The following is a 14,868-nucleotide window of genomic DNA, read 5'->3' on the forward strand; positions in this document are numbered from 1 at the left end:
TCGGAGGTCTGTGGGTGAGTGAATGAGTGTGTGTTTTGATTTGATTTCAGCAAATCGATGGAGACCAAATTAAAGTTTTGGTTATCGCCTCTTAACGTTTTTAGGCGCCAAAAATCATTGCACGTGCTAACCACGAGACAAGTGAGAGCGAACAAGTCGAACCGGGTGAAAAGTGTAAATCGAACCCGGCTCCGTTTGTCTTGACTCGAAATTTAATATGACCCACTAACTATAACGTGTATACAAGTTTTTCACACAAAAAGAATGATCTATTTTGTTTCGATTATTTAACCTCAATAATTTGATAACAAAAGTGTCCATATGTTTCTCTTATTAATTTAGATATTTATTATATACTAGGTTTCAACCCTAAGAAACCACGGTAAATATATTTGTAAAAATATAGGTAAAGTAAGATGCTAATTTGATAAACAAACAAAAGTATGTAGCTATATTTTGCATTTTCTACTTTATTGGGCTAAATGTAATCAATAGGATCTAACTAAAATGAGGAATTAATAGATAATATAGTGGTATTTTAGCTAACCATTGAGAATGTTAGAAATTTGGGTGTAGAAAGGCTTGGAAATTCTGAGAATTGTGATAATCACTTTCAAATCGAAGTATTTGGTGGTACTCCCAAATCCTCAATTGGATAAGACTCAGAGAGACAAGAACCGAGAATGTTTGATGATATTTTCGTGTGTACCAGAAAATGAGACCAAAACCAACTTTAATATCTTTGTCTGAAAACTGTCATAAAACCATAAAAACTATCATAAAAACGGATATATGGATAAGGGTCAAACCAATGGTCAATTATCTGAAAAATCAATTTTCTGATGCATTTTTAATATAATAACATACCCTATAAAAAAAATTATGCGCTGACCTGGCAGCTCGATCCCAGCCAGGGGCTCTGCCCCTTAGACCCCGCTCCCAGGGGCGCTGCCCCCGGACCCCCGTTCGTTCAGGGGCTTCGCCCCTAAATGACAGTGTACTTTGAAACTTGATCAAACTTAAACAAGTGTGTACTCCACACCTTCCTTACTTGTTTAATATTTATCAAGATCATTTTTGGTCAACACAAAGTAATCTCATTACAGTTAAATAACATTGATGATCAAAAATCACCAACAGAGAAGAGTCTTCAAGTTTCCTAATCAACAAATAAGAAACCATTGTGGTTGGTGGTCACAAGGAAATTTCGTTAAACAATATATTAATTTCATTAATAAAACACATACAAACACACATGTGTAAGACATACACAACACTATGACGACGGACATTGATAATAAACTTTTGGATTCTATTTGATCTTCATTTTCATCCCAAATAGAGCTAATTAAAGTTTGAATGCAAGCTTTTTAAAAATTGTTTATTTTCATCATATAAGATGTTATTTTAAAAAAAATACTAATCAGAAAACTAAAAACAATATCACGAATATGCATGATGATTCAAATTCATAATAAAAAGGCCAATGCTTAAACTTTAAAGATGATAATTCATGATGCTACCACCAAGAGTAATCTTTTTTTGGCTATTTTGGAACCATTCTTCAATCTCCATGAACTTCAAATATTAACTGGTTGTTCATGCCGGAAAGCAAGGCAACTATTTGTCAAAGTGTGAGCATTGGTAATAGCACAACTCAATTCAAAGTGACATATTAGTGCAAATTTAGTGCACAAATTACAAATTTATATAAAAACAAAAGCAATTATGAAAAAAAAAAAAACAAAAAAAAAAAACAAAACAAATTTTACTACTTTCTTTGTCGAAAGAACAAAGCAGTACGTCAAAGAGTTAGTGTGCATTATGTTGTCGGAATAAATGGTTCCGTATAACATGATTTTGACTTCCCGATATTTCCGTGCATCAAAATCCACAAACAAAAGGAATGGAGAAAAGGTTAAAGAGTGTTCAAGATATTGCATGAAACTCCAAAATGAAACATGATTTTGACTTCCCAATAATTGAAGCTAAGCACTTAGAATTATGAGTGTAATACGTATCTTCAAATCTTGTAGAAGAATGAATATTGAAATTGATGCCACAAATTAAATGCACGTAGGATGCAAGAAATTGAATATAGACGAATGTTCAAATCACAAAATTACAGAGGAATATAATAGCGGAGTAATTGGGTCATCAGTTTAATTTTTTTTAAAAGATTATGTTTGCTGATTTATTGCCTGATATTTTGCTAATTTATTGGAATAATAGAATAGTTTCCAATTTAAAAATTGGTTTCAATAATGTTTTTGGATGAAAAAATAAGCGGGGAATAAAATCAATGGCTTAGGAGAAGATCACATGTGGCATGAGATTGTGCTTAAAAGGTTGACATGTGGGTGGTTTAAGAGTCTATGTGGGTGGTTTAAGAGTCTTTTATTAGGAATAGATTTGGATGGATACTAATTAGGTTAGGTTTTTAAATCTTATATTATTATTATATAAAGTATATTAGTCATATCTTAAATTTTAAGAAGTATAAGATATAAAGTTTTTTTTACAAATTAATTATAAATAAATAAATCATTAATACTTGTCAAAAATTTAATAACTTAAATTAAGAAAGGGTATTAACAAATTTAATTTGGAACACATATTAAATCTATGTATATAAATTAATTTGAATTTCTTAACCTGGACAGTGATATTCGTTAACTAAATCAAATGTATAAACAAACAATATAGATATAAAGTTTAAACATAAATATTTTATTTATTAAAAATGGTAATTTTTTATTAAAATCTAATAATTATTTTTCCGTAAGAAAACTATTCGACAAAAAAACTATTTATCGTCGTCGTTTTACACAGGCACACATCTATTTTACTATAGTACAATTATCAAGTTAATGTAAAAAAAAGAGTGTTTTAATCACATAAAAATATAGAAATAACACAAAATGTAACAATGTCCACTCTACAGGAAAAAGCATGTAAAATATAATTATATCTAAGTTTAAAATAAGACAAAATTACATAAATGGTCCTCTTTTAGGTTTGTAAGTTTCGTTCCTAACCGTTTTCGTTTTCTGTAACACAGATGGTTCCTATAGTTTCAAAATATTGTGTCATTGGTCTCTGGCGCACATAAAATCACTTTTATACATTTTTTTGTTATATTTAATATATTCTTTTAAGTAATTTTAATATAAAAACATCTCCCACCCACCCCACACCATGTCTCCAAGGCTCCAAAATGCAAATCAGAAGACACCATCGTCGATTTGGAATCTAAAAGTGTTGGTTGCCTTCCTACGACAACCACGCGTCCTTCCTCCAACGGACAACCCATCTGTCACCCACTCAACCTTACCCTTTTTTCCCATTATGGAACTATCCTCTTCCTTTTCTCATTCACCGATGTCTCATCTTCCACAGATAATACTATTTGTCTCCTCTTCCTTTATTCTCATCAGTTCCTATTGTAAACCAACACCATTGCTAGTTTAGTGTAACGTTCTAAAATTTAAAACAAAAAATTTCATTTTTATAATAATAAAATCATCATCCAAAACGTGTTCATAAAACCATAAAAAATCATAGTGTGTCAATAATCATTAAAATACATCAAGTCAACAAAATGTGGAACAACATGGTGTGTGTGTGTGTGTGATACGATCATCCATAGCCCTTCCCCTTCGATCCGGAAGTACCTGAAACTTACACTGAAAATCGTAAGCACAAAGCTTAGTGATTTCCTCAAAATACCTCACACCATATATATCAAACATACAATGGGTCATGCCCAACAACCATCGGGCCTCGTCGGCATCGAGCCCTGCTCGGAACAGATCTATCATAACATGAGATGGGCCCCGCCCATCACATTCATCAGGCCCTGCCGAAATTCATACAAACACATAAACACATGCAATAATCACTAAGATAAATAGCATACAATACACCCATCAGGCCTCGCTTGGCATTGGACTACACTCGGTATACATATCACATAATACACATGCAAGAGTCACACAAACAACTAGCATCTTAAACATAATAAATCATGGGCCGAAATTGGTGCCTTCGACCTGTCAAGCACAGTGAGGAGACTCACCTCAGACTGCTGAAAATCAATTAAATGCTTGGACTGCTGATCTGGAAAATCCCCGTGCTAATCATTCACATAACACCCCAATTAATAGTTGGGCCATAAAACATAACTATGAATCTAATTTATTTGTCCAACTCCCATGGTAAAAGGCCATTTTACCCCTTCCTTTCTTTGCCAATTTATCGAGGCCCAACCCAATGGCTCCAAAAGCCCAAAATGGCCCAAATTCCTAAATGATGCCCAAAACCCATTGGGCCCAAATTCAGGAAGACCCAAAGTATAACAATGGCCTAAAGTCAAAAAGGCTAATAGCCCAATAAGGCCCAAAATCACAATAATCCAATATGGCCCAAATCGCAAAAGCCCAAGATCAGGCTTGGTACGCTGCTCGTACCAGGCGTAAGCCCTGTGTACTACGTTGCATGCATGATCGCGTACACGCCCATTAAGCACTTTTTCCTTAAGTACTTAATATATGCATTCCAACACCCAAATTGCTGATCCAAGTCTATAGTAACGTCTTAATCCATAAAGTTATGAACTTTGAACCTTTATATGGCTCAAAAGAACCCAAACCTTACTTTAACATTCTACTTTCACCAAATGGACCTAAACACACTGCTCCTCCTCGTTTTTCTCTTAGAAACTCTTGCTCATTTTAGAAAAATCATTTATTTTGAAAAAATTTCTCAAATCCTCGGTTTGAGTCTAGATATACCCGAAGGTGTATCCGAATCCCTCAAACCAAGGTTCTGATACTAACTTGTAACACCGTGAATTTCCAAACAAATTTTTCTTTTTAAAATCATTAAATTTGTCATAACGCATTCCACAAAATCTCACTTAGTTAATTTATAAAACACATCTCCATATTGTTTAATTAGTAATCCAGGATCCTCAAACATAACTCTTTCTCTGGTGTACAATCGAGCCGGTGCCTTCCCGCGATCCTGAGAAAAACCTGAAACACATAACACATAACACGATAAGCACGAAGCTTAGTGAGTTCCCCAAAATACCACATACAACTCTTTAGCCACTCGAGGATATAACTCTGTATGACCCTCCGGTCAATGTGTCTTAGTGGGACCTTCCAGTCCCACAACTATGGTGGACCCTCTGGTCCTAACTCTGTGGACCCTCCGGTCCTAACTCTGTAAACTCTGAGTAATACACAACATAAATCACAAAGAAATAATGCAGGATATCACAATACACAGATAAGCACATTAGACATCTCAGTCACACAAAAATACCACTCATGATAAAGTATAGTGAGAAGACTCGCCTTGGATGATGAATAGCCCCTATAAACGTTGTTGCTACGCATCGACCTCTAATCTCTAAGCCAAAACAACAATTAACCCAATTAGGAACTAAGTCCAAACTCTCACTCATTAGGTCTAAAGGAAGACCGTTAACCAGCCCATTAATAGCCTAAAACCCATTGGGCCCACCAAGGCCCAATAATAAATGGGCTCACCTAAGGCCCACTCTCAAAACTAAATGGCAAGCCCAACTCAAGGGCCCAAGCACTAATATATATATTCCTCTGGTCCAACACTCCATTGCAACAAGCCCAAAAGTCCACAGTAAGGTTACGCGGGGCGTACCTCTCTTGGTACGCGGGGCGTACCTCTCTTGGTACGCTCAACGTCCTAACGAATTCGGACTAGCCATCAGGGACATCTGGTCAGTACGTGGGGCGTACAGGAATTATGCTCAGCGTACGACCAGGATTGCCTTTTTTACTCCTTTGGTCTTAACCCGTTAAGACATTAACTCAAATCCCAGATCTGGACTCCTTAATGGCTCTTACTCCATAAAGTCAGTGACTTTAAGCCTTTTCATGGCTGGAGAGGTCACAAACACCCAAAACACACACTTTCTTAGCTCAAAATGCACATAACTCTTGCATGGCTCGATTTCAACATCCAAGACCTGATTTTTATTACACAACACCACTATATACACTCAAAGGGGTTGGTCATAGTCTCTGGAGCTCAAAAACTCATAAAGTCTCCAACTTTGGGACAAAAACCCTAAAATACTCCACTATGATGCACAAATCAAAATAGTGAGAAAGCTTGAAGCTTTATACCTCTATATGAAGCTTCCACCATAGATATGCTCAGATCCAAGGGCTTGGACTCTCACTCCTTCTTCTTCAAAGCTTCTTCTTCTCTCCAAGAACACATAAAACACTCAGAGGCTCTCAAATGCATCCACAAACTCCATGAACAGAGGTTTAGGGTTTAGGAGGGTTTGAAATCTGAGGATGGTGGTCAGGAATGAGGCCATCTCATTCATTATATAGGAACACAACCAAAATTAGGGTTTTCACTCCGTGCCTAGTACGCCCAGTGTACTAGGGGGCTTCGCTTGAAAATCACGCACACGAGTACGCTAAGCGTACACATATGTACGTCCAGCGTACTCAGCTGCCACCAATCTCAAATAAGGGACTTATCCTGCCACAACTTCAAACTTCCATTGCTTCCTCGATATAACCCCGATTCACATGAACGTCAAACTCACGCAAAGTTGAAGATATCCATTATGCTTCTAGAAACTCGTCGCAACCCCGATACCTCCTCAAGCCCGGTTTGCAGTCCACAAACCCTGATCACGGATGATCCGAAACAGGATGTTACAATTTGGAATTTTTGTTAATTACTGGAGACTTTTTAGGGTTTTGTATTTTTGGTAAATGTTTTTTCCCATATATAGTCATTAGCTTAGCTTGTTAGGTAAGCTTTTCCTCAAAAAGTTTCTTTATACATCCAATTTTCCAAAATCAATGATATACAAAAACTTTGACACATTACTTGCAACTTTATGGTGATTGATTCATGATTGTTCTTCAGATTTTGCGTTCATCCTCTTGTTTTTCGTCTTAACAAAGTGGTATCAGAGCGAGTTCTTGTAGATCTCAGTGATTATTGCAAGAATCGATCAGATATGGAAAAAAAATTCATGAATCTCACTTTGTTCTTCAAGTTTTTATAAGTGTTCTTAAAAGAGAAGTGAAATATCTCTTGTCTTTGCAAAACTTAATTCCGATCTGTTATTTTATACACATTCTATCATCTGATTTATTCTTGATTCAAGTTTTGAAAGTGAAATATAAGAAGAAATTCGAGTTTTATTATCAGATATGTGCTTTGATTCGTTTTCTCTCTCTAGAAATCATCTCATATTTGCTTTTTCTCTCTCTATATAAATTTTATCAAATCTATTTTCTCTCTCTTCAAGTTCAAATTTCTTGTTGAAGATATGATGGACTCATCAATTTCAAAGTTGTTTACTTCGATTAAAGAACAAGGAATGAAAGTTACAGATCCGAATTAGTCTTTCAAATACAATCATTGGTATCTTGTATATGGTATGATAAAACCTTCGCAAAGTGCCATTGAATTGTATAATCTCTATGTAGATGGAAAGATTTGTAAAAATGCATATTTCCATAATAGAGAATCAAGATATATGAAATTTTTGGATGAAGATGAGTTTTTATTGGAACAAGTTCGTATTATCAAAGCACATTTAGATCTGGAAAATAAACAACATATTTTAGAGATGAAAAGAGCAGAAAAAGAAAAAGAAGATGTTCTTGGTAAAGTTCCTAAAGTTTTTGAAGTTTCTGAAGAAAAGGTGACTCCAGATGTTCTTGTTGAGGGGGAGTCAAGTAATTCAAGTTTTTCAGAAGTGTTACAATCCGAATCTAGTAGTTATGAAGACAAATCTCAATGCAAAAATTCAGAAATCGTGAAAGTAAAGATGTTTTGTTCTATTGGAACTCAAACAGAAGATTTTTTATGTTCTAATGATAATTTTGAAGGAATGGTGACTTATAGAAAACATATTATTCAAGATGTTCAGATTTACCAAACTCTAAATGATTGTGTTCAAAAGACTTCTAATGTTCAGATCATGAAATGTGATGAACAGGTTCAAATCCGAAAATCATATTTGAAGTCTGAAAATCTGAAAATGAAGAAGAAGAAGAAGAAGAGTAAGGTGAAAAAGGTTTGGATGCCAAAAGTACAAGTTTCTCATGCTTGTGAAAAATTTTAGAAAGTACAAATCAAGCATGTTATTTCAAAAATATGCTCAGATACAGATGTTAGAAGTCGGAGAAAAGAGAAAAGGGTATTTGGTTGGTTCAATGAGATATTTGGTAATTTTTGTTTTCCAACTAAGAAGTTGATACCATTTTCAGAAGATGGGATTTTTTTCTTCAAATAAATGGGTTTGCAAGACGTCTTCTTCAATTTTGAATCTCAAATGGATCTCAAAAGCTTCAAATGATAAGAATGGGCTAAGAGTATAAGTTTAGCAGATTGACCCACTAAGAGGTTTTAGGGTCTAGAATGTTGAAGAGAAAGAAAGAAATTTCATTTTGTGAAATGATAAGAATGGGCTCTCTAGTTAAAGAGATGTCAAGAGTATGTAGAAAGAATGATACCATGGGTATCAGGAAAGAAAGATGTGTTAGAAATTAGAATTGATGTGTCCTTATGGATGAACAATAGATAGAGTATGTTTCCCTATGAAGAATAGATGGTAAAGATAGATAATGAGGATAGAAAGAGGGACAAAAAAGAGAGACAAGAAGAAACGGAGATAGAAATGTGAAGAAAAAATGGCAAGAAAATGGACAGAAAGAGTAAAGAGTGTTGGTATACCTAGAGAAAGAAAGGAAAGATAGAGAAAGTCTATCTTGGGAAAGACCCTCGGGTCAAGAATGAAAGAGTCAAAGAGACAAAGGGTCACAGAGTATACTAGTGAGTACAAGAGTAGATTGGTATTGCTTACAAGCAAGTAGCCATGCAGAGAAGAAAGTCTATTATTATATGGATGGTTTAAGAGATATGAAAAGTAGAGCTTGCACCATGTCATTGATGTTATAGTAATAGCACTGTCCGGAGATAGATTAGAAGAGAAATGAGATAGATGTATAGATAGAAAGAAAGTGGCACGTCAAGAATCATGATTGACACTTAAGAGAATGGTAGTAAGAATGTTCCAATGAAGACAAGTGAGGACTAAGAAACATGAGAAGATGTGTTATGACTTCTGAGGAAGTAAGAGGTATATAGGATGTATAATAAGAGGATACATTGGTAGTGTATCCACAAGAGAGAAGGAAGATGAGGTGTAGCTCCTAGGGTGAGAAAAGTGATGGGTTTTGGTCCTAAGAACATCCTATGTGCTCATACAAACCCTAATTCTTGGATCTAGGTTTCTCTATTGTACATGCAAGTTATCCAAGACTATAAACCCTAATTCTAGCATTCAAGTAATCATATTAACATGAGAATAGGTTTAAGATGTTACCTTGATTGTTATGTAGCAATAACAATCCCAAATCTCCTTGTATTGACTTTAGAAAGCTTAGAGTCACAAATGTCACTCCTCTAATGGTTCACAAACACCATAAGCAAGAGGATGAAGAGGAGAGAGGATGGAGGCTGCCCATAAACGTGTGAAACCCTAGAACAAAGCTTAGCCCCGTTTTTGGTCCTTAAGGGATCTATATATAGGAGGCTATTAGGGTTATCTAACAAGGAAACCCTAATTTTGGATGCTTAAGCCCTAAGCAACCCATGGATCCCTTTAATTAAGGTCTTGAACGATTTCCTTAAGGGTTTCCCCATAGAATTCGTCCACTCCTTAATATAAGACAATCCATGGCCCAAATTGCAATTATCTCATAATTACAATTCCAGTCCCTTAAGTTTAATTAATCTCTTTTAGTCACAAAACTAATTACCAATTAATTATTGACTAATATTAATTAAACAATATGATTTCTCCTTTAATATATTATTCTCATAATATATTAATAAATCATATTTAATCCTTTCTCTCCATAATTCATCCTATCAAGTTGCTTTGGTGAAGGCAACCCAAAAGGACCATGCACCATCGGGTCAAGTACATACCAAAATAGTTATGGACTTAGACACTAATCCAACAAAAAGATGGACCCTTAAGAGTATGTAGATATGTGTATGTTATGTAACAGTAAACTTGTGAGTAACTATTAGAAAAGGAAGAAATATTAGACCTTATGTGTATAAGGGATAGTTAGAGAAAGATTGTGAATTTAGATAGAATGGTGAGAAGATAGTGGACTCATGAGAAGAGTCTAAGGTTAGGTGTAGAGTCCCAATAGATGATGAAATGACAAAGTGTCATATAGAAATAAGGAGTTAGAAACATGGGGAGTGTGTGATTTCTCAATAAAAAGAAGTGAGCAAGTATGTGAAAATACAACCATTCATGTATCAAGTATAAAGTTGGTAAGAATAAGTGTAAAGGTCATAGTAGCTGGCTTGTGAACAATTGAGGAATAAAGTACGAATTTAACTTTTTGTAGGTTTTAGGTTAACTAATACCTGATACTTACACCTTTTTTTTAATTTACCCTTTGTATATTTTTGGTTCATTAAAACTCTTACGTTTGACAGAAATGTTTGATTTTACATTTTTTCTGGTTCATAACGCCCTTAAGTTTGGTTTTTTGGTTCATTAAGATAGAAATGTTCGATTTTACTCGGTAAATCTGCAAAATGGTAAAATCGAAAAAAAATTACATGAACCTAAAATCCACAAAAAGGTAAATCCACACATTAAGTGATTTTATGTTATTGTCATAATGACAAATAAGTATCTTTCTAAGGGTTTGGATATGAAGTAACTATCCTGAACATGTTTTGTGCATTCTAGACTACATTTTCTTTAGTTAATACTCCATAAAAACGCAAAAACCAATTAAGAAAACAAAAACTAACCAGTAAAATCTCAATATTGTCATGATCGCATGTCATATTTCACGAGATGTTCTTTTTCCGTGTATATTTTGGAATTGCTTTAAAATGGTCAATCAAATCCATATTTGAGTAGGCAAGACCTGAGTCTGAAATATTCCGTTTGGTTATTTTGCCAATTAAAAAAATCATTTTCATTAGATACATTTCAGTTTATGGTTATTTTAATTAATATCCCAATAATTAATGTTTTATTATTAGGGAAAATGACTTAAAAAGGTAATAATGTTTCAAAAACGTACAAAAAACACCCTTATTATTTTTTTAGTGAAAAAAATACCATGTTATCGGGTATTATAGGTTAGCCGGTTAAAAGATTTATGAGAATAATTGTGCCCTTACCCTTCGTTATTTCCCCCAAAATCAAGGGTTCTTTCCTTCTACTTCGTTCGTTCATCCTTTCCACAGAATCACAATAGATTCCAACTTCACAATCGAAGTAAATCATACAGGTTCTTTTGTCCCCAAACCAATTGTGTATTTCAATCCAGTAAAAATGGTTGTTAGCAATGTCGATTTCAGAACATGAGTTTCATGGAGTTCATCTCGTATGTGAAGAACTTGGTCAAGGATGGAACAATCAATGTGTACTATTGTCTTCCACAACGTTCACTGAGAGATGGGTTAAGAGTCTTGGAAGATGAAAATGATTATGTTCGTTTCCTTGATGCTGGATATGAGAATGGGGGTATGATCAATTTGTACATTGATCACAGTCAATATCCAGTTATGGAGTGGATTGAATAAGAGATAGCTGAAGATGGATCGATAGATGGTAATACGGATGATGATGATGATGATGATGTATACTCTGAGCTTTCAGATGATGAGTTCGTGGAGCATGAGCTTGATGATGAAGTGATACAACTACAGCCATCTGATGATCGTTTCATTAGAAGAAAATTTTTCAAGCCTGTCACACCCCCAAACCAGAACGGCGGAAACATTCGGGGGTGGATGACTTCATGTATAGTATCATAACAACGAGTATAATAGTGAAGAAAACAAACACAACCATCATCAATATAATTGAAAGAGTTACAACATAGAGTAAGTTTACATGTTTCAAAATCAAATACATCATGATGACAAAATAAGTTTTGAATTTATTGCCTTAGCGTCCCGTCCTCGAAAGCAGTTGATTGCCTGTTTAGTAATTTCCTGAGAATACAAGTTGTTTGAAAAAGTGTCAACACAAAGGTTGGTGAGTTCATAAGAGTTTTATTTGAGAACTAAACTGTTTTCCTTGTAAAAGCAATTAAGTTGTTCCAGAAAATCCGATATTTTCCTCAAAATGTGAAATGTAAGTTTCTATGTTATGAAATAGTGCATCCTAGAATTCCCTATAGTTTCCTTCTATAATCTCCTTGTATATATAAGTTATATAAACTTAAGGTTAGATAAAACGTCGAATGTAATGGGTCTGCCCTAGGCCCACAACCAAACAAGAAACAGGAAATAAGGCGGACCCACCAATTCTAAGTCAATCACGACTAGATTCTATATAACTCTAGCATATACACTTAGAAATTATAGCTGAAACCTAACAATTCTAGATTGAATATAGTCTTAAAACCAAAGACTGAAACCAAATCATAGTGTAGTGTATGAAATAGCAGTAGTGGCTGTGAACATAAACTATACATATCATAGTTCATCGAATAGCGATAGTGGTAATGAACATGAACTATGCATATTATAGTTTATCAAATGTGATGGTGATGGTGAACATAAACTATACATATCACAGTTCATCAAATAGTGATAGTGGTAGTGAACATGAACTATGCATATTATAGCTTATCAAAAGTGGTGGTGATGGTGAATCCCTTCTTATAATAAGTTCGTAGTGTAGATGAAACATAAAATATACCTATTATAGTTTATCACATTGTTTGTAATGTATATACGCCCTAACTGTACCGATTATAGCTAGCGTATTCGTTTGGGGGGGGGGGTATAATATACTTATTATAGTTTATCATAATTATTCTTAGTGGTAGTAACCCTTTTTGTATATGTAATACCTTTAGTAATGTGTTTGTTATGTAAATTAATCATCAACTATACCTATTATAGTTTATCAATTATTTGTTGGGGTAGTGAGCACAAACTATACTTGTCATAGTTTACCAATGTTTGTATTTAATGGATGTAGATTTGTTTATAACAATTTATCAATTACTATGCTTAATATAGCAAAAGTCCATTTGTTAACTGATGTATGTCTATATGACAAGACAAACGACATATATGGTAGTAACATATCATAACATGAAGGTTACACACCTTGCTCAACAAGTTACAAGGTGTAAATGAAAGTGAAAGCATTTTTCTAGAATTACCATTTCTATTATGTTCTTAGAAAATTCATAGAAAAATCATTAAAGGTCCAAATCAGAATCTGTAAATTCTGAGGGTTTGGAAAATGAGTCTAGTTTGTTCATAAATTTTATCATGATTTTTAGTAATCTCCAACTTGGGTGAAACAGACCATAATCACAAACTGGTCCAGATGTTTTCTTGAAATGATAGGCAGTTTTGTAAAAATCATCATAAATCATAGAAAAATCTTATGGAGATGTGCAAGTAGTCATTTTAAAGGTATAAACCTGAACTATTTGCATCTAATACAGTTTTGAAAACTAAAATGTTTAAGTTGACCAAAACAGTCTGTGAATGGAGTTAAACTTTCTTGATGAAAGTTGTTGAAAAAGTTTAGTTGTGTTCTTAGTGTTTTAACTTGTATCGCCCCCCCCCCCCCCCCCTAAAAACTTAAGAAAACATGAAAATTTAGGGGTATGAACTCACCTTATTTGATTTTAGTGGGTGATTGTTGAAGATGTGAAGTGTTCAACTCAAGAACACTTGAAGGATCACTTGAAGATTTGAGAATCTAACACAATAATGATGGAGTTTGTGTAAGGAATCAATAATTTGAGTGAAAGGAATGTAATAACCATAAGGAGGGTGATGATACTTACTAAATGAAGATGGAAAGCTTGAAAAATGACTTGGAAATCTCGGAATTGTATGAGAGAATTTGAGAGAAAAGATGTGTTTGATCTTTGGTGGAAATGAAAGAAATGAGTGAGAGTGAGGAGAGAGGGTGGGTTTTCAGCCTTTGACTAAGAGTATGGCTGGTCAAATGGTGGGGAAAGTACCCTTGAATGACCAAGTATGGTGGGGAGAGGTGTGGGTTAGTCATGGAGTGGGTATGGGGGTGGTTGCTTATGTCTAACACTAAGGTAAAGTCAACACTCCACCTCAAATATTCACCCACTAGATTTTATTCTTAAATAAATATTTCCATAAAAAATATGTTTAAATTATGAATATTTAGTGTCTTATATGTTATAATATGATTTTTGGAGAAAATCCTGCATTAAAATAATTAAAAACGGACTTAAAACGGAGTTGTGGTCGAAAACCGGGTAGAAAAGTGGCAAATCAGAAGTCAGGAGGGGGTTAGGTCATCAGCAGCCTAAATCCGAAGTGGCTTGGTCGCAAGACTGCGGTCCGAAGGCGAGATCCGATGCGGTCTGAAGCTAAAGTGGCTGCAGTCGGTGGCTGCGGCTCGCTGGTTGCAGCTAGACCAGAGGACTTCGGACTCGGTCCTTGGGGCTTCGGCTCAAGAAGGGCTTGGTCCTTATAGAGGGACTTCGGTCCAAAAGGCTAATTTTCCATGGAATCTTCCCGTTTCGAGTGGTTTTTCACCAAGTCAAGTGTCGAGATGCCCTAAATGACTAAAATAAATCAAAAGAGGTTTTGAGAGAGATTTGGGAGAGATTTCACATTCTTAGAGAGATTTGGGAGAGATTTGACATACTTGGAGATATTTCACATATAGAGAGAGCTTTGGGAGAGATTCCATATTCCTGGAGAGATTTCTCATACAAAGAGAGATTTGGGAGAGATTTCACATATGGAGAGAGGTTTGCGAGAGATTTCACATTC

Source organism: Lactuca serriola, chromosome 8 (genome assembly GCF_051521515.1).
Source record: "Lactuca serriola cultivar US96UC23 chromosome 8, Lser_US96UC23_V15, whole genome shotgun sequence".
In the NCBI taxonomy this organism is placed as follows: domain Eukaryota; kingdom Viridiplantae; phylum Streptophyta; class Magnoliopsida; order Asterales; family Asteraceae; genus Lactuca; species Lactuca serriola.